This window comes from Lemur catta, chromosome 27 (assembly GCF_020740605.2).
Source record: "Lemur catta isolate mLemCat1 chromosome 27, mLemCat1.pri, whole genome shotgun sequence".
NCBI lineage: Eukaryota > Metazoa > Chordata > Mammalia > Primates > Lemuridae > Lemur > Lemur catta.
The window spans coordinates 1179443-1198341 of NC_059154.1; the positions used below are offsets into that span (position 1 = coordinate 1179443).

The following is an 18899-nucleotide window of genomic DNA, read 5'->3' on the forward strand; positions in this document are numbered from 1 at the left end:
ACCTTTGCCCCGTAGGTGCCGCGTAGATTTTCTGTGACTTTGAGTGTTATCCTTTTGAAAGATTGCATTCATTAGTGTGTATTGGCGAGGAAATAAGAAACATCGAAACTATCGATGGAATGTTGATTTCACCTAGAGCTATCTTGCTGGACTCCCCTAGGATTTCTACAGGTCTCCCGTGCATAGGGGAAAACATTCTATTTTGAGAACCGTAGGAGGTGAGGAAAATGAAGAAAGGTGATTTTCCTTTCCCACATATTATTAGTGTTTTCCCTTGTTGTAGTACATTTTTGGAGCGTCTCTTGCAGGATCGAACGGAAGGATTTCCTATCAACACCCTGGTCTTGCTCGTGACTTTCCAAAGAATGTTTCTACTTCTTAAGCCTTCAGAATATTTTCTAAAGATTTAGACGTTTGAAAAGTGTCTCTAGATGTCTTCGCATCTGGATTCTTGAATTATGTTACCGTGAACGAATAGCCAACTGTTTAGATTCTCTTCTTCTGCATATGTGGATAGGGTCCAATTTTTCCTTTCCTAGGGTGGTAACGTGGTCATCTCCTTGGACAACTTTAGACTGTGTCCTGAATTCAGAGCCGGTCGGTCAGAAGTTCCGGAGGCCCGGACCTGCGGCAGGTGTGTGAGGGGCGACAGCCTCGGGGACTGAGCCTCCACATCTCCAATCTGACCCTCTCTCCAGGGGCCACGGGGCAGGGTCCGGGCCGGCCGGGGGCGGGAGCCGGGGCGGGCGCGGAGGGCGAAGGCCCCCCCCTCCCCTTCCCAGCCCAGGGGGGCGGGACAGAAAAAGAGGCAGAGCAAAAAGCCTACGGCACCCGGGATTCCCAGGCGGTCTCCCATCCAAGTACTAACCGGGCCCGACCCTGCTTAGCTTCCGAGATCAGACGAGATCGGGCGCGTTCAGGGTGGTCTGGCCGTAGACGACGGTGGCCGCCCCCCGGACGCCTCAAGAGGCCGAGCTGCTGGGACGCGTCCCTCCCTGCGCCGTCGGGTCCCTCCCGCCGCCCTGGCCCATCGCTAGCCCACCTGCCAGTATCGGGGTGGGGTTGGGGGGCCAGGCGGGGCCTGACGGGTTTCGCGCGCGCACCCCCCCACCCCCACCCAAACCACGGGCGCACCACCGTCCCACACCCCGAGGAGCAGACCCACGGGCACGCGCGCAGGGACAGGCTTCCACGCGTGGGGGCGGAGGGCCAGAGCCGGAGAGTGCGGGAGACAGGGCCCTCCGCCGGCCCACGCGAGGGCACGGTGGGGAGGGGCTTTGGGGCGGGGCCGGCACGAGGAGGCAGGGCCGCGCCTGCCGCCGGTCCTTCACCCGGAGGTCCTGAAGACCTGCAGTGTCCCCCCCACCCCGCCACCCCACCCCCGTCTGGGGAGGACCGTTCTGCCCCGATTCCCCTCAGGGCCTGCGTGTGGCAGCAGCCCCCGCGCGGGGGCGGGGGGCGGCGGGGCGGGCCAGAGCCCGCTATCCTGTGGCCCGGTGGGGTGGGGTTTGGGGTGGGAAGCCACGGGTCGGGGGGCCGGTGGGTGGTTTGGGTTTGGCTGCGTGCGCTCCGTGTGCTGTTGTGCGTCCTCTCTGCCCGGGTGGCCGGAAACTCGCCCTGTGCGGCGCGCCAGTGTGTCTCTCGGGAGCCCCGGCGGTGGCGAGGAGCCCGCCCGGCGTGAGGCCCGGGCCCGAGGCCCGGGTGTGCGGCGGAGAGGAAGTGCACGGTCGGCCGGGGGTCCGGGGGCCCAGGACAAGGTTTGCCGCCGTGGGCTGTCCCGCGCCGGGTGTACGCGACGTCCCGGAGTGCGGGGCGGGGGGTGCGGGGTGTGGGGGAGAGGAGACCCAGCGGCACTCAGGGATCCCGCCGCCCGCCCGGCCCGGTGTGGGGCCCAGGGCTGGGGCTCCGCTGCCGGCCGAACAGGAACGGAACGGCTGGGACGCTCTGCCGCTGCCGCCACCTGGCGGTGGTGTTGCAGCGGGGGAGAGGGGAGGACGCCCTGGGCGGGGGCAGCGGGCCGCGCCGGCGGGGGGGCGGGGGAGTGCCAGGGGCCGAGGGCGAAAGTGGAGGCGGGCACAGAACGCCGGGGCCCTCCCACCCCCGACCCCTCGGCGGGCGGGACAAAAGAAGAGGCAAAAGCCTGCAGCACCTGGTATTCCCAGGCGGTCTCCCATCCAAGTACTAACCGGGCCCCCGACCCTGCTTAGCTTCCAAGATCAGACGAGATCGGGCACGTTCAGGGTGCTATGGCCCTAGACGGCGGCGGCTGTCCCCGGACGCCTCAAGAGGCCGAGCTGCTACGCGGCCCTCCCGGCCCAGCGCCCCCCACCCGACCCCGCGCCCTCCTGCTGCCCAGTAGCCTTCAGAGCCTCGCTCTCTAGCTGCTACATACACACCAAACACTCAACACTTTGCCACAAACACATACACCAATGACAACAAAAATCAAACACTCAATAGCACATCTATTCAAAGCACGGAGGACACAAACGGGAGGGCAATGTGTGACTTGTGAGATTCTACAGACGTCAGGAGCCCACATGAAGGCTCAGGGAAATATTCCAAAGGAGTGTGACGTGGCTCAGAGCTCCTTGGACATGAGCAGACTGGCTTCGGCGGACGGCAGCTCTTACATTTTCACAGTGGAGCAGCCGGAAAAGTAGAAAGTTCCTTCCTCGCCTTTCCTACTTCATGCAGTGGGAACCAGTCCACGGTTCTATGGTGCATGGCTACGATTATTCTGTGGGATCCTGCAAAGAAGAAATGCTGTTGGTGTCTTTGGGGACTGGGAATTTGGGTGTGAGAGGAAGAGGTGAAATCGATCAAGTCATGTAAAAAAAAACTCTCAGTTCTCCGTTTGAACTTGGATTATCAGTGGAAACTCAATGTGTTTTCCTGTAATTTTTTTTTCTTTTCTTCCTTTATTTATGTATTTATTTATTTTTTTATTTTTAGTTTTTCCACGGAAAGTGCCGAGACATAGGTGCGAACTCAACAGTAGTGCATTTCAGCAGCATCTAGATCGTGGTCTCCGCCAACCATCGTTATTAAACGGTCCTAAGACTTACTGGAGACATAGGCTGACTTGAAGTCTGGGGCGGGAAACGGACGCTTCTTGTACTGGGAAGCGTGGATGCTATGATATCCAACAGGACGAGGGTCACGTCAAAAGACACAGGAACCAGAATGAGTAGACTCCCGTTTGCCAAACACAGGACGGTTTGATCGCCAGTAAGTATAATAATTGCAAGATATTGAAACACATTAGATACGTTTAAATCCGCGATGAAACCCCTCACAATGCGAAAATAACTCGGGTCACTGCGGACAGCGGTAGGAAACAAAGGGAAATGGTGACAACCGGGGCTGCCCCCGACTAGTCGCGATGTATGGACACTCTTTCAAAAGACATCTCAACCCCTCACAAGGTAGGTACTGTATTTGGACTGGATCCAAAGAAACTGAAATGAGCGTGTGTGTCTCAGGGAAACGCAAATATTGAGTACTTGCTGTTATCTCTAATACGGTGAAATTTTTAGATGGAATAATGTGGCTGTGAGTACACTGAAAAATGGAAGAAAGCCTCTACCTTTGATAGAAACATATTGACTTTTTATCGATGGAGGGATATTATTAAGGGGATCATGAACTTAAGGTAGGAGGGGTATAAAGGAAACAAGATCTGGCCAGGGGTTGGTGATTTCTTGAGTCAGGGGAGTGAGAAAATATTCTACTATTCTGTCCGATTTTGTTTCTATTTCAAATTTCCCATCATGAAAAGTTTCCAAAGATACCATGAACAGGATCAAAAACAAGCTGCAAACAGGACAAGGTATCTGTAGCCCATATAATTGGCAAAATGTTACTGTTACAGAATATCTACGTTTTATATGCTTAATGCGCCTTTGGCCCTGTGTCCTCATTATTAGTCAAGGAAATACGGAATAAAAAATGAAGCCAGATATAGTTTCCAACTCACCGGATTGAGGAAACTTAAGAAACTGATCACTGTGTTGGCTTTGAGGAAAACTCTTGCACTCACCCTGCTGATATGGGAGGCGAAATTATAGAACCATTTGGAAAACAATGCAGCATAAATGGATATGAATAAACACTGGCATAATTCAGGAGCAAGCATATTCTCTGAGTAGCACGTACCAGAGAGAAGATAGGGCACATGTGACCAGGAAGCATCTAGGGTAATCCTCACGGGAGCCCCTTGTACACGGACCTAGTCAAAGATCGCATAAAGATACTTCGACTGATTCGTGCAGTGCCATTCTCTAGCAGCGCTGATGAACTGCAGCTTCCTGTGTAAGCAAGGAGTATTCTCCAAACAGAAGGTTTCCCCTGGCACACAAGTTACCCAGAAGGAATCCAGAATCGTTCCACATGTATTCTATAAACTGTGAAATTAACAAACTACCTCAATGAGATAGTCCTATAACAGAGAGCAAAAACTTTCAAAGGAAAAGCCAGGAAAAGGATGACAGTCGAGATGGGATTTGTTTGGGAGAAGCGTTTCTGTGGTTCCACGCCTTGAGAAAAAGATACCCAGCGGCTTCCGACATATGCATCAACTCCCATTTTTATAAGGTGAGTGGTGGGGTTTTGGTACGGTTAATTCGATTTAATATAATAATCATACTGATAATCATGATCATTATTATCATTCTTTAACATACCCCTTTCCCAAATTAAAAGAAAAAGAGAAAGAAGCAGATAGTAAGTTTCTAGTTATACACCCTGCTTAAATTGGATTATTTATTAATTTGGGGGAAATGATTAGTTTGGGGACTCTGTGTCCGTCTATCGAGGACTACGGGATAGCCTCTCCATGGATTTGAGCCATCATGTACGTTTTTACTAAGTTTTCCATCGAAGTTGGCACCTTTGCCCCGTAGGTGCCGGGTAGATTTTCTGTGACTTTGAGTGTTATCCTTTTGAAAGATTGCATTCATTAGTGTGTATTGGCGAGGAAATAAGAAACATCGAAACTATCGATGGAATGTTGATTTCACCTAGAGCTATCTTGCTGGACTCCCCTAGGATTTCTACAGGTCTCCCGTGCATAGGGGAAAACATTCTATTTTGAGAACCGTAGGAGGTGAGGAAAATGAAGAAAGGTGATTTTCCTTTCCCACATATTATTAGTGTTTTCCCTTGTTGTAGTACATTTTTGGAGCGTCTCTTGCAGGATCGAACGGAAGGATTTCCTATCAACACCCTGGTCTTGCTCGTGACTTTCCAAAGAATGTTTCTACTTCTTAAGCCTTCAGAATATTTTCTAAAGATTTAGACGTTTGAAAAGTGTCTCTAGATGTCTTCGCATCTGGATTCTTGAATTATGTTACCGTGAACGAATAGCCAACTGTTTAGATTCTCTTCTTCTGCATATGTGGATAGGGTCCAATTTTTCCTTTCCTAGGGTGGTAACGTGGTCATCTCCTTGGACAACTTTAGACTGTGTCCTGAATTCAGAGCCGGTCGGTCAGAAGTTCCGGAGGCCCGGACCTGCGGCAGGTGTGTGAGGGGCGACAGCCTCGGGGACTGAGCCTCCACATCTCCAATCTGACCCTCTCTCCAGGGGCCACGGGGCAGGGTCCGGGCCGGCCGGGGGCGGGAGCCGGGGCGGGCGCGGAGGGCGAAGGCCCCCCCCTCCCCTTCCCAGCCCAGGGGGGCGGGACAGAAAAAGAGGCAGAGCAAAAAGCCTACGGCACCCGGGATTCCCAGGCGGTCTCCCATCCAAGTACTAACCGGGCCCGACCCTGCTTAGCTTCCGAGATCAGACGAGATCGGGCGCGTTCAGGGTGGTCTGGCCGTAGACGACGGTGGCCGCCCCCCGGACGCCTCAAGAGGCCGAGCTGCTGGGACGCGTCCCTCCCTGCGCCGTCGGGTCCCTCCCGCCGCCCTGGCCCATCGCTAGCCCACCTGCCAGTATCGGGGTGGGGGTGGGGGGCCAGGCGGGGCCTGACGGGTCTTGCGCGCGCACCCCCCCACCCCCACCCAAACCACGGGCGCACCACCGTCCCACACCCCGAGGAGCAGACCCACGGGCACGCGCGCAGGGACAGGCTTCCACGCGTGGGGGCGGAGGGCCAGAGCCGGAGAGTGCGGGAGATAGGGCCCTCCGCCGGCCCACGCGAGGGCACGGTGGGGAGGGGCTTTGGGGCGGGGCCGGCACGAGGAGGCAGGGCCGCGCCTGCCGCCGGTCCTTCACCCGGAGGTCCTGAAGGAAGACCTGCAGTGTCCCCCCCACCCCGCCACCCCACCCCCGTCTGGGGAGGACCGTTCTGCCCCGATTCCCCTCAGGGCCTGCGTGTGGCAGCAGCCCCCGCGCGGGGGCGGGGGGCGGCGGGGCGGGCCAGAGCCCGCTATCCTGTGGCCCGGTGGGGTGGGGTTTGGGGTGGGTAGCCACGGGTCGGGGGACCGGTGGGTGGTTTGGGTTTGGCTGCGTGCGCTCCGTGTGCTGTTGTGCGTCCTCTCTGCCCGGGTGGCCGGAAACTCGCCCTGTGCGGCGCGCCGGTGTGTCTCTCGGGAGCCCCGGCGGTGGCGAGGAGCCCGCCCGGCGTGAGGCCCGGGCCCGAGGCCCGGGTGTGCGGCGGAGAGGAAGTGCACGGTCGGCCGGGGGTCCGGGGGCCCAGGACAAGGTTTGCCGCCGTGGGCTGTCCCGCGCCGGGTGTACGCGACGTCCCGGAGTGCGGGGCGGGGGGTGCGGGGTGTGGGGGAGAGGAGACCCAGCGGCACTCAGGGATCCCGCCGCCCGCCCGGCCCGGTGTGGGGCCCAGGGCTGGGGCTCCGCTGCCGGCCGAACAGGAACGGAACGGCTGGGACGCTCTGCCGCTGCCGCCACCTGGCGGTGGTGTTGCAGCGGGGGAGAGGGGAGGACGCCCTGGGCGGGGGCAGCGGGCCGCGCCGGCGGGGGGGCGGGGGAGTGCCAGGGGCCGAGGGCGAAAGTGGAGGCGGGCACAGAACGCCGGGGCGCCCCCACCCCCGTCCCCTCGGCGGGCGGGACAAAAGAAGAGGCAAAAGCCTGCAGCACCTGGTATTCCCAGGCGGTCTCCCATCCAAGTACTAACCGGGCCCCCGACCCTGCTTAGCTTCCCAGATCAGACGAGATCGGGCACGTTCAGGGTGCTATGGCCCTAGACGGCGGCGGCTGTCCCCGGACGCCTCAAGAGGCCGAGCTGCTACGCGGCCCTCCCGGCCCAGCGCCCCCCACCCGACCCCGCGCCCTCCTGCTGCCCAGTAGCCTTCAGAGCCTCGCTCTCTAGCTGCTACATACACACCAAACACTCAACACTTTGCCACAAACACATACACCAATGACAACAAAAATCAAACACTCAATAGCACATCTATTCAAAGCACGGAGGACACAAACGGGAGGGCAATGTGTGACTTGTGAGATTCTACAGACGTCAGGAGCCCACATGAAGGCTCAGGGAAATATTCCAAAGGAGTGTGACGTGGCTCAGAGCTCCTTGGACATGAGCAGACTGGCTTCGGCGGACGGCAGCTCTTACATTTTCACAGTGGAGCAGCCGGAAAAGTAGAAAGTTCCTTCCTCGCCTTTCCTACTTCATGCAGTGGGAACCAGTCCACGGTTCTATGGTGCATGGCTACGATTATTCTGTGGGATCCTGCAAAGAAGAAATGCTGTTGGTGTCTTTGGGGACTGGGAATTTGGGTGTGAGAGGAAGAGGTGAAATCGATCAAGTCATGTAAAAAAAAACTCTCAGTTCTCCGTTTGAACTTGGATTATCAGTGGAAACTCAATGTGTTTTCCTGTAATTTTTTTTTCTTTTCTTCCTTTATTTATTTATTTATTTATTTATTTATTTATTTATTTATTTTTAGTTTTTCCACGGAAAGTGCCGAGACATAGGTGCGAACTCAACAGTAGTGCATTTCAGCAGCATCTAGATCGTGGTCTCCGCCAACCATCGTTATTAAACGGTCCTAAGACTTACTGGAGACATAGGCTGACTTGAAGTCTGGGGCGGGAAACGGACGCTTCTTGTACTGGGAAGCGTGGATGCTATGATATCCAACAGGACGAGGGTCACGTCAAAAGACACAGGAACCAGAATGAGTAGACTCCCGTTTGCCAAACACAGGACGGTTTGATCGCCAGTAAGTATAATAATTGCAAGATATTGAAACACATTAGATACGTTTAAATCCGCGATGAAACCCCTCACAATGCGAAAATAACTCGGGTCACTGCGGACAGCGGTAGGAAACAAAGGGAAATGGTGACAACCGGGGCTGCCCCCGACTAGTCGCGATGTATGGACACTCTTTCAAAAGACATCTCAACCCCTCACAAGGTAGGTACTGTATTTGGACTGGATCCAAAGAAACTGAAATGAGACTGTGTGTCTCAGGGAAACGCAAACATTGAGTACTTGCTGTTATCTCTAATACGGTGAAATTTTTAGATGGAATAATGTGGCTGTGAGTACACTGAAAAATGGAAGAAAGCCTCTACCTTTGATAGAAACATATTGACTTTTTATCGATGGAGGGATATTATTAAGGGGATCATGAACTTAAGGTAGGAGGGGTATAAAGGAAACAAGATCTGGCCAGGGGTTGGTGATTTCTTGAGTCAGGGGAGTGAGAAAATATTCTACTATTCTGTCCGATTTTGTTTCTATTTCAAATTTCCCATCATGAAAAGTTTCCAAAGATACCATGAACAGGATCAAAAACAAGCTGCAAACAGGACAAGGTATCTGTAGCCCATATAATTGGCAAAATGTTACTGTTATAGAATATCTACGTTTTATATGCTTAATGCGCCTTTAGCCCTGTGTCCTCATTATTAGTCAAGGAAATACGGAATAAAAAATGAAGCCAGATATAGTTTCCAACTCACCGGATTGAGGAAACTTAAGAAACTGATCACTGTGTTGGCTTTGAGGAAAACTCTTGCACTCACCCTGCTGATATGGGAGGCGAAATTATAGAACCATTTGGAAAACAATGCAGCATAAATGGATATGAATAAACACTGGCATAATTCAGGAGCAAGCATATTCTCTGAGTAGCACGTACCAGAGAGAAGATAGGGCACATGTGACCAGGAAGCATCTAGGGTAATCCTCACGGGAGCCCCTTGTACACGGACCTAGTCAAAGATCGCATAAAGATACTTCGACTGATTCGTGCAGTGCCATTCTCTAGCAGCGCTGATGAACTGCAGCTTCCTGTGTAAGCAAGGAGTATTCTCCAAACAGAAGGTTTCCCCTGGCACACAAGTTACCCAGAAGGAATCCAGAATCGTTCCACATGTATTCTATAAACTGTGAAATTAACAAACTACCTCAATGAGATAGTCCTATAACAGAGAGCAAAAACTTTCAAAGGAAAAGCCAGGAAAAGGATGACAGTCGAGATGGGATTTGTTTGGGAGAAGCGTTTCTGTGGTTCCACGCCTTGAGAAAAAGATACCCAGCGGCTTCCGACATATGCATCAACTCCCATTTTTATAAGGTGAGTGGTGGGGTTTTGGTACGGTTAATTCGATTTAATATAATAATCATACTGATAATCATGATCATTATTATCATTCTTTAACATACCCCTTTCCCAAATTAAAAGAAAAAGAGAAAGAAGCAGATAGTAAGTTTCTAGTTATACACCCTGCTTAAATTGGATTATTTATTAATTTGGGGGAAATGATTAGTTTGGGGACTCTGTGTCCGTCTATCGAGGACTACGGGATAGCCTCTCCATGGATTTGAGCCATCATGTACGTTTTTACTAAGTTTTCCATCGAAGTTGGCACCTTTGCCCCGTAGGTGCCGCGTAGATTTTCTGTGACTTTGAGTGTTATCCTTTTGAAAGATTGCATTCATTAGTGTGTATTGGCGAGGAAATAAGAAACATCGAAACTATCGATGGAATGTTGATTTCACCTAGAGCTATCTTGCTGGACTCCCCTAGGATTTCTACAGGTCTCCCGTGCATAGGGGAAAACATTCTATTTTGAGAACCGTAGGAGGTGAGGAAAATGAAGAAAGGTGATTTTCCTTTCCCACATATTATTAGTGTTTTCCCTTGTTGTAGTACATTTTTGGAGCGTCTCTTGCAGGATCGAACGGAAGGATTTCCTATCAACACCCTGGTCTTGCTCGTGACTTTCCAAAGAATGTTTCTACTTCTTAAGCCTTCAGAATATTTTCTAAAGATTTAGACGTTTGAAAAGTGTCTCTAGATGTCTTCGCATCTGGATTCTTGAATTATGTTACCGTGAACGAATAGCCAACTGTTTAGATTCTCTTCTTCTGCATATGTGGATAGGGTCCAATTTTTCCTTTCCTAGGGTGGTAACGTGGTCATCTCCTTGGACAACTTTAGACTGTGTCCTGAATTCAGAGCCGGTCGGTCAGAAGTTCCGGAGGCCCGGACCTGCGGCAGGTGTGTGAGGGGCGACAGCCTCGGGGACTGAGCCTCCACATCTCCAATCTGACCCTCTCTCCAGGGGCCACGGGGCAGGGTCCGGGCCGGCCGGGGGCGGGAGCCGGGGCGGGCGCGGAGGGCGAAGGCCCCCCCCTCCCCTTCCCAGCCCAGGGGGGCGGGACAGAAAAAGAGGCAGAGCAAAAAGCCTACGGCACCCGGGATTCCCAGGCGGTCTCCCATCCAAGTACTAACCGGGCCCGACCCTGCTTAGCTTCCGAGATCAGACGAGATCGGGCGCGTTCAGGGTGGTCTGGCCGTAGACGACGGTGGCCGCCCCCCGGACGCCTCAAGAGGCCGAGCTGCTGGGACGCGTCCCTCCCTGCGCCGTCGGGTCCCTCCCGCCGCCCTGGCCCATCGCTAGCCCACCTGCCAGTATCGGGGTGGGGTTGGGGGGCCAGGCGGGGCCTGACGGGTTTCGCGCGCGCACCCCCCCACCCCCACCCAAACCACGGGCGCACCACCGTCCCACACCCCGAGGAGCAGACCCACGGGCACGCGCGCAGGGACAGGCTTCCACGCGTGGGGGCGGAGGGCCAGAGCCGGAGAGTGCGGGAGACAGGGCCCTCCGCCGGCCCACGCGAGGGCACGGTGGGGAGGGGCTTTGGGGCGGGGCCGGCACGAGGAGGCAGGGCCGCGCCTGCCGCCGGTCCTTCACCCGGAGGTCCTGAAGACCTGCAGTGTCCCCCCCACCCCGCCACCCCACCCCCGTCTGGGGAGGACCCTTCTGCCCCGATTCCCCTCAGGGCCTGCGTGTGGCAGCAGCCCCCGCGCGGGGGCGGGGGGCGGCGGGGCGGGCCAGAGCCCGCTATCCTGTGGCCCGGTGGGGTGGGGTTTGGGGTGGGAAGCCACGGGTCGGGGGGCCGGTGGGTGGTTTGGGTTTGGCTGCGTGCGCTCCGTGTGCTGTTGTGCGTCCTCTCTGCCCGGGTGGCCGGAAACTCGCCCTGTGCGGCGCGCCAGTGTGTCTCTCGGGAGCCCCGGCGGTGGCGAGGAGCCCGCCCGGCGTGAGGCCCGGGCCCGAGGCCCGGGTGTGCGGCGGAGAGGAAGTGCACGGTCGGCCGGGGGTCCGGGGGCCCAGGACAAGGTTTGCCGCCGTGGGCTGTCCCGCGCCGGGTGTACGCGACGTCCCGGAGTGCGGGGCGGGGGGTGCGGGGTGTGGGGGAGAGGAGACCCAGCGGCACTCAGGGATCCCGCCGCCCGCCCGGCCCGGTGTGGGGCCCAGGGCTGGGGCTCCGCTGCCGGCCGAACAGGAACGGAACGGCTGGGACGCTCTGCCGCTGCCGCCACCTGGCGGTGGTGTTGCAGCGGGGGAGAGGGGAGGACGCCCTGGGCGGGGGCAGCGGGCCGCGCCGGCGGGGGGGGCGGGGGAGTGCCAGGGGCCGAGGGCGAAAGTGGAGGCGGGCACAGAACGCCGGGGCGCCCCCACCCCCGTCCCCTCGGCGGGCGGGACAAAAGAAGAGGCAAAAGCCTGCAGCACCTGGTATTCCCAGGCGGTCTCCCATCCAAGTACTAACCGGGCCCCCGACCCTGCTTAGCTTCCCAGATCAGACGAGATCGGGCACGTTCAGGGTGCTATGGCCCTAGACGGCGGCGGCTGTCCCCGGACGCCTCAAGAGGCCGAGCTGCTACGCGGCCCTCCCGGCCCAGCGCCCCCCACCCGACCCCGCGCCCTCCTGCTGCCCAGTAGCCTTCAGAGCCTCGCTCTCTAGCTGCTACATACACACCAAACACTCAACACTTTGCCACAAACACATACACCAATGACAACAAAAATCAAACACTCAATAGCACATCTATTCAAAGCACGGAGGACACAAACGGGAGGGCAATGTGTGACTTGTGAGATTCTACAGACGTCAGGAGCCCACATGAAGGCTCAGGGAAATATTCCAAAGGAGTGTGACGTGGCTCAGAGCTCCTTGGACATGAGCAGACTGGCTTCGGCGGACGGCAGCTCTTACATTTTCACAGTGGAGCAGCCGGAAAAGTAGAAAGTTCCTTCCTCGCCTTTCCTACTTCATGCAGTGGGAACCAGTCCACGGTTCTATGGTGCATGGCTACGATTATTCTGTGGGATCCTGCAAAGAAGAAATGCTGTTGGTGTCTTTGGGGACTGGGAATTTGGGTGTGAGAGGAAGAGGTGAAATCGATCAAGTCATGTAAAAAAAAACTCTCAGTTCTCCGTTTGAACTTGGATTATCAGTGGAAACTCAATGTGTTTTCCTGTAATTTTTTTTTCTTTTCTTCCTTTATTTATGTATTTATTTATTTATTTATTTATTTTTTTATTTTTAGTTTTTCCACGGAAAGTGCCGAGACATAGGTGCGAACTCAACAGTAGTGCATTTCAGCAGCATCTAGATCGTGGTCTCCGCCAACCATCGTTATTAAACGGTCCTAAGACTTACTGGAGACATAGGCTGACTTGAAGTCTGGGGCGGGAAACGGACGCTTCTTGTACTGGGAAGCGTGGATGCTATGATATCCAACAGGACGAGGGTCACGTCAAAAGACACAGGAACCAGAATGAGTAGACTCCCGTTTGCCAAACACAGGACGGTTTGATCGCCAGTAAGTATAATAATTGCAAGATATTGAAACACATTAGATACGTTTAAATCCGCGATGAAACCCCTCACAATGCGAAAATAACTCGGGTCACTGCGGACAGCGGTAGGAAACAAAGGGAAATGGTGACAACCGGGGCTGCCCCCGACTAGTCGCGATGTATGGACACTCTTTCAAAAGACATCTCAACCCCTCACAAGGTAGGTACTGTATTTGGACTGGATCCAAAGAAACTGAAATGAGCGTGTGTGTCTCAGGGAAACGCAAACATTGAGTACTTGCTGTTTTCTCTAATACGGTGAAATTTTTAGATGGAATAATGTGGCTGTGAGTACACTGAAAAATGGAAGAAAGCCTCTACCTTTGATAGAAACATATTGACTTTTTATCGATGGAGGGATATTATTAAGGGGATCATGAACTTAAGGTAGGAGGGGTATAAAGGAAACAAGATCTGGCCAGGGGTTGGTGATTTCTTGAGTCAGGGGAGTGAGAAAATATTCTACTATTCTGTCCGATTTTGTTTCTATTTCAAATTTCCCATCATGAAAAGTTTCCAAAGATACCATGAACAGGATCAAAAACAAGCTGCAAACAGGACAAGGTATCTGTAGCCCATATAATTGGCAAAATGTTACTGTTACAGAATATCTACGTTTTATATGCTTAATGCGCCTTTGGCCCTGTGTCCTCATTATTAGTCAAGGAAATACGGAATAAAAAATGAAGCCAGATATAGTTTCCAACTCACCGGATTGAGGAAACTTAAGAAACTGATCACTGTGTTGGCTTTGAGGAAAACTCTTGCACTCACCCTGCTGATATGGGAGGCGAAATTATAGAACCATTTGGAAAACAATGCAGCATAAATGGATATGAATAAACACTGGCATAATTCAGGAGCAAGCATATTCTCTGAGTAGCACGTACCAGAGAGAATATAGGGCACATGTGACCAGGAAGCATCTAGGGTAATCCTCACGGGAGCCCCTTGTACACGGACCTAGTCAAAGATCGCATAAAGATACTTCGACTGATTCGTGCAGTGCCATTCTCTAGCAGCGCTGATGAACTGCAGCTTCCTGTGTAAGCAAGGAGTATTCTCCAAACAGAAGGTTTCCCCTGGCACACAAGTTACCCAGAAGGAATCCAGAATCGTTCCACATGTATTCTATAAACTGTGAAATTAACAAACTACCTCAATGAGATAGTCCTATAACAGAGAGCAAAAACTTTCAAAGGAAAAGCCAGGAAAAGGATGACAGTCGAGATGGGATTTGTTTGGGAGAAGCGTTTCTGTGGTTCCACGCCTTGAGAAAAAGATACCCAGCGGCTTCCGACATATGCATCAACTCCCATTTTTATAAGGTGAGTGGTGGGGTTTTGGTACGGTTAATTCGATTTAATATAATAATCATACTGATAATCATGATCATTATTATCATTCTTTAACATACCCCTTTCCCAAATTAAAAGAAAAAGAGAAAGAAGCAGATAGTAAGTTTCTAGTTATACACCCTGCTTAAATTGGATTATTTATTAATTTGGGGGAAATGATTAGTTTGGGGACTCTGTGTCCGTCTATCGAGGACTACGGGATAGCCTCTCCATGGATTTGAGCCATCATGTACGTTTTTACTAAGTTTTCCATCGAAGTTGGCACCTTTGCCCCGTAGGTGCCGCGTAGATTTTCTGTGACTTTGAGTGTTATCCTTTTGAAAGATTGCATTCATTAGTGTGTATTGGCGAGGAAATAAGAAACATCGAAACTATCGATGGAATGTTGATTTCACCTAGAGCTATCTTGCTGGACTCCCCTAGGATTTCTACAGGTCTCCCGTGCATAGGGGAAAACATTCTATTTTGAGAACCGTAGGAGGTGAGGAAAATGAAGAAAGGTGATTTTCCTTTCCCACATATTATTAGTGTTTTCCCTTGTTGTAGTACATTTTTGGAGCGTCTCTTGCAGGATCGAACGGAAGGATTTCCTATCAACACCCTGGTCTTGCTCGTGACTTTCCAAAGAATGTTTCTACTTCTTAAGCCTTCAGAATATTTTCTAAAGATTTAGACGTTTGAAAAGTGTCTCTAGATGTCTTCGCATCTGGATTCTTGAATTATGTTACCGTGAACGAATAGCCAACTGTTTAGATTCTCTTCTTCTGCATATGTGGATAGGGTCCAATTTTTCCTTTCCTAGGGTGGTAACGTGGTCATCTCCTTGGACAACTTTAGACTGTGTCCTGAATTCAGAGCCGGTCGGTCAGAAGTTCCGGAGGCCCGGACCTGCGGCAGGTGTGTGAGGGGCGACAGCCTCGGGGACTGAGCCTCCACATCTCCAATCTGACCCTCTCTCCAGGGGCCACGGGGCAGGGTCCGGGCCGGCCGGGGGCGGGAGCCGGGGCGGGCGCGGAGGGCGAAGGCCCCCCCCTCCCCTTCCCAGCCCAGGGGGGCGGGACAGAAAAAGAGGCAGAGCAAAAAGCCTACGGCACCCGGGATTCCCAGGCGGTCTCCCATCCAAGTACTAACCGGGCCCGACCCTGCTTAGCTTCCGAGATCAGACGAGATCGGGCGCGTTCAGGGTGGTCTGGCCGTAGACGACGGTGGCCGCCCCCCGGACGCCTCAAGAGGCCGAGCTGCTGGGACGCGTCCCTCCCTGCGCCGTCGGGTCCCTCCCGCCGCCCTGGCCCATCGCTAGCCCACCTGCCAGTATCGGGGTGGGGTTGGGGGGCCAGGCGGGGCCTGACGGGTTTCGCGCGCGCACCCCCCCACCCCCACCCAAACCACGGGCGCACCACCGTCCCACACCCCGAGGAGCAGACCCACGGGCACGCGCGCAGGGACAGGCTTCCACGCGTGGGGGCGGAGGGCCAGAGCCGGAGAGTGCGGGAGACAGGGCCCTCCGCCGGCCCACGCGAGGGCACGGTGGGGAGGGGCTTTGGGGCGGGGCCGGCACGAGGAGGCAGGGCCGCGCCTGCCGCCGGTCCTTCACCCGGAGGTCCTGAAGACCTGCAGTGTCCCCCCCACCCCGCCACCCCACCCCCGTCTGGGGAGGACCCTTCTGCCCCGATTCCCCTCAGGGCCTGCGTGTGGCAGCAGCCCCCGCGCGGGGGCGGGGGGCGGCGGGGCGGGCCAGAGCCCGCTATCCTGTGGCCCGGTGGGGTGGGGTTTGGGGTGGGAAGCCACGGGTCGGGGGGCCGGTGGGTGGTTTGGGTTTGGCTGCGTGCGCTCCGTGTGCTGTTGTGCGTCCTCTCTGCCCGGGTGGCCGGAAACTCGCCCTGTGCGGCGCGCCAGTGTGTCTCTCGGGAGCCCCGGCGGTGGCGAGGAGCCCGCCCGGCGTGAGGCCCGGGCCCGAGGCCCGGGTGTGCGGCGGAGAGGAAGTGCACGGTCGGCCGGGGGTCCGGGGGCCCAGGACAAGGTTTGCCGCCGTGGGCTGTCCCGCGCCGGGTGTACGCGACGTCCCGGAGTGCGGGGCGGGGGGTGCGGGGTGTGGGGGAGAGGAGACCCAGCGGCACTCAGGGATCCCGCCGCCCGCCCGGCCCGGTGTGGGGCCCAGGGCTGGGGCTCCGCTGCCGGCCGAACAGGAACGGAACGGCTGGGACGCTCTGCCGCTGCCGCCACCTGGCGGTGGTGTTGCAGCGGGGGAGAGGGGAGGACGCCCTGGGCGGGGGCAGCGGGCCGCGCCGGCGGGGGGGGCGGGGGAGTGCCAGGGGCCGAGGGCGAAAGTGGAGGCGGGCACAGAACGCCGGGGCGCCCCCACCCCCGTCCCCTCGGCGGGCGGGACAAAAGAAGAGGCAAAAGCCTGCAGCACCTGGTATTCCCAGGCGGTCTCCCATCCAAGTACTAACCGGGCCCCCGACCCTGCTTAGCTTCCCAGATCAGACGAGATCGGGCACGTTCAGGGTGCTATGGCCCTAGACGGCGGCGGCTGTCCCCGGACGCCTCAAGAGGCCGAGCTGCTACGCGGCCCTCCCGGCCCAGCGCCCCCCACCCGACCCCGCGCCCTCCTGCTGCCCAGTAGCCTTCAGAGCCTCGCTCTCTAGCTGCTACATACACACCAAACACTCAACACTTTGCCACAAACACATACACCAATGACAACAAAAATCAAACACTCAATAGCACATCTATTCAAAGCACGGAGGACACAAACGGGAGGGCAATGTGTGACTTGTGAGATTCTACAGACGTCAGGAGCCCACATGAAGGCTCAGGGAAATATTCCAAAGGAGTGTGACGTGGCTCAGAGCTCCTTGGACATGAGCAGACTGGCTTCGGCGGACGGCAGCTCTTACATTTTCACAGTGGAGCAGCCGGAAAAGTAGAAAGTTCCTTCCTCGCCTTTCCTACTTCATGCAGTGGGAACCAGTCCACGGTTCTATGGTGCATGGCTACGATTATTCTGTGGGATCCTGCAAAGAAGAAATGCTGTTGGTGTCTTTGGGGACTGGGAATTTGGGTGTGAGAGGAAGAGGTGAAATCGATCAAGTCATGTAAAAAAAAACTCTCAGTTCTCCGTTTGAACTTGGATTATCAGTGGAAACTCAATGTGTTTTCCTGTAATTTTTTTTTCTTTTCTTCCTTTATTTATGTATTTATTTATTTATTTATTTATTTTTTTATTTTTAGTTTTTCCACGGAAAGTGCCGAGACATAGGTGCGAACTCAACAGTAGTGCATTTCAGCAGCATCTAGATCGTGGTCTCCGCCAACCATCGTTATTAAACGGTCCTAAGACTTACTGGAGACATAGGCTGACTTGAAGTCTGGGGCGGGAAACGGACGCTTCTTGTACTGGGAAGCGTGGATGCTATGATATCCAACAGGACGAGGGTCACGTCAAAAGACACAGGAACCAGAATGAGTAGACTCCCGTTTGCCAAACACAGGACGGTTTGATCGCCAGTAAGTATAATAATTGCAAGATATTGAAACACATTAGATACGTTTAAATCCGCGATGAAACCCCTCACAATGCGAAAATAACTCGGGTCACTGCGGACAGCGGTAGGAAACAAAGGGAAATGGTGACAACCGGGGCTGCCCCCGACTAGTCGCGATGTATGGACACTCTTTCAAAAGACATCTCAACCCCTCACAAGGTAGGTACTGTATTTGGACTGGATCCAAAGAAACTGAAATGAGCGTGTGTGTCTCAGGGAAACGCAAACATTGAGTACTTGCTGTTTTCTCTAATACGGTGAAATTTTTAGATGGAATAATGTGGCTGTGAGTACACTGAAAAATGGAAGAAAGCCTCTACCTTTGATAGAAACATATTGACTTTTTATCGATGGAGGGATATTATTAAGGGGATCATGAACTTAAGGTAGGAGGGGTATAAAGGAAACAAGATCTGGCCAGGGGTTGGTGATTTCTTGAGTCAGGGGAGTGAGAAAATATTCTACTATTCTGTCCGATTTTGTTTCTATTTCAAATTTCCCATCATGAAAAGTTTCCAAAGATACCATGAACAGGATCAAAAACAAGCTGCAAACAGGACAAGGTATCTGTAGCCCATATAATTGGCAAAATGTTACTGTTACAGAATATCTACGTTTTATATGCTTAATGCGCCTTTGGCCCTGTGTCCTCATTATTAGTCAAGGAAATACGGAATAAAAAATGAAGCCAGATATAGTTTCCAACTCACCGGATTGAGGAAACTTAAGAAACTGATCACTGTGTTGGCTTTGAGGAAAACTCTTGCACTCACCCTGCTGATATGGGAGGCGAAATTATAGAACCATTTGGAAAACAATGCAGCATAAATGGATATGAATAAACACTGGCATAATTCAGGAGCAAGCATATTCTCTGAGTAGCACGTACCAGAGAGAAGATAGGGCACATGTGACCAGGAA

General features: G+C 54.2%; 4 non-coding genes and 4 pseudogenes across 4 annotated transcripts; all 8 read right to left on the reverse strand.

Moving 5' to 3' along the window:
• Nucleotides 1-819: 819 nt before the first annotated feature.
• Nucleotides 820-938, reverse strand: LOC123627865. The gene has a single exon (XR_006731514.1). It is a non-coding gene; the product is annotated as a 5S ribosomal RNA (ribosomal RNA).
• A 1199-nt stretch (nucleotides 939-2137) lies between these two features.
• Nucleotides 2138-2258, reverse strand: LOC123627834 (annotated as a pseudogene).
• A 3450-nt stretch (nucleotides 2259-5708) lies between these two features.
• On the reverse strand, nucleotides 5709-5827 carry LOC123627877. Its single transcript, XR_006731515.1, has one exon. It is a non-coding gene; the product is annotated as a 5S ribosomal RNA (ribosomal RNA).
• A 1203-nt stretch (nucleotides 5828-7030) lies between these two features.
• On the reverse strand, nucleotides 7031-7151 carry LOC123627897 (annotated as a pseudogene).
• A 3462-nt stretch (nucleotides 7152-10613) lies between these two features.
• LOC123627889 lies at nucleotides 10614-10732 on the reverse strand. The gene has a single exon (XR_006731516.1). It is a non-coding gene; the product is annotated as a 5S ribosomal RNA (ribosomal RNA).
• A 1200-nt stretch (nucleotides 10733-11932) lies between these two features.
• On the reverse strand, nucleotides 11933-12053 carry LOC123627898 (annotated as a pseudogene).
• Nucleotides 12054-15515: 3462 nt separating this feature from the next.
• On the reverse strand, nucleotides 15516-15634 carry LOC123627900. The gene has a single exon (XR_006731517.1). It is a non-coding gene; the product is annotated as a 5S ribosomal RNA (ribosomal RNA).
• A 1200-nt stretch (nucleotides 15635-16834) lies between these two features.
• Nucleotides 16835-16955, reverse strand: LOC123627899 (annotated as a pseudogene).
• Nucleotides 16956-18899: the final 1944 nt, after the last annotated feature.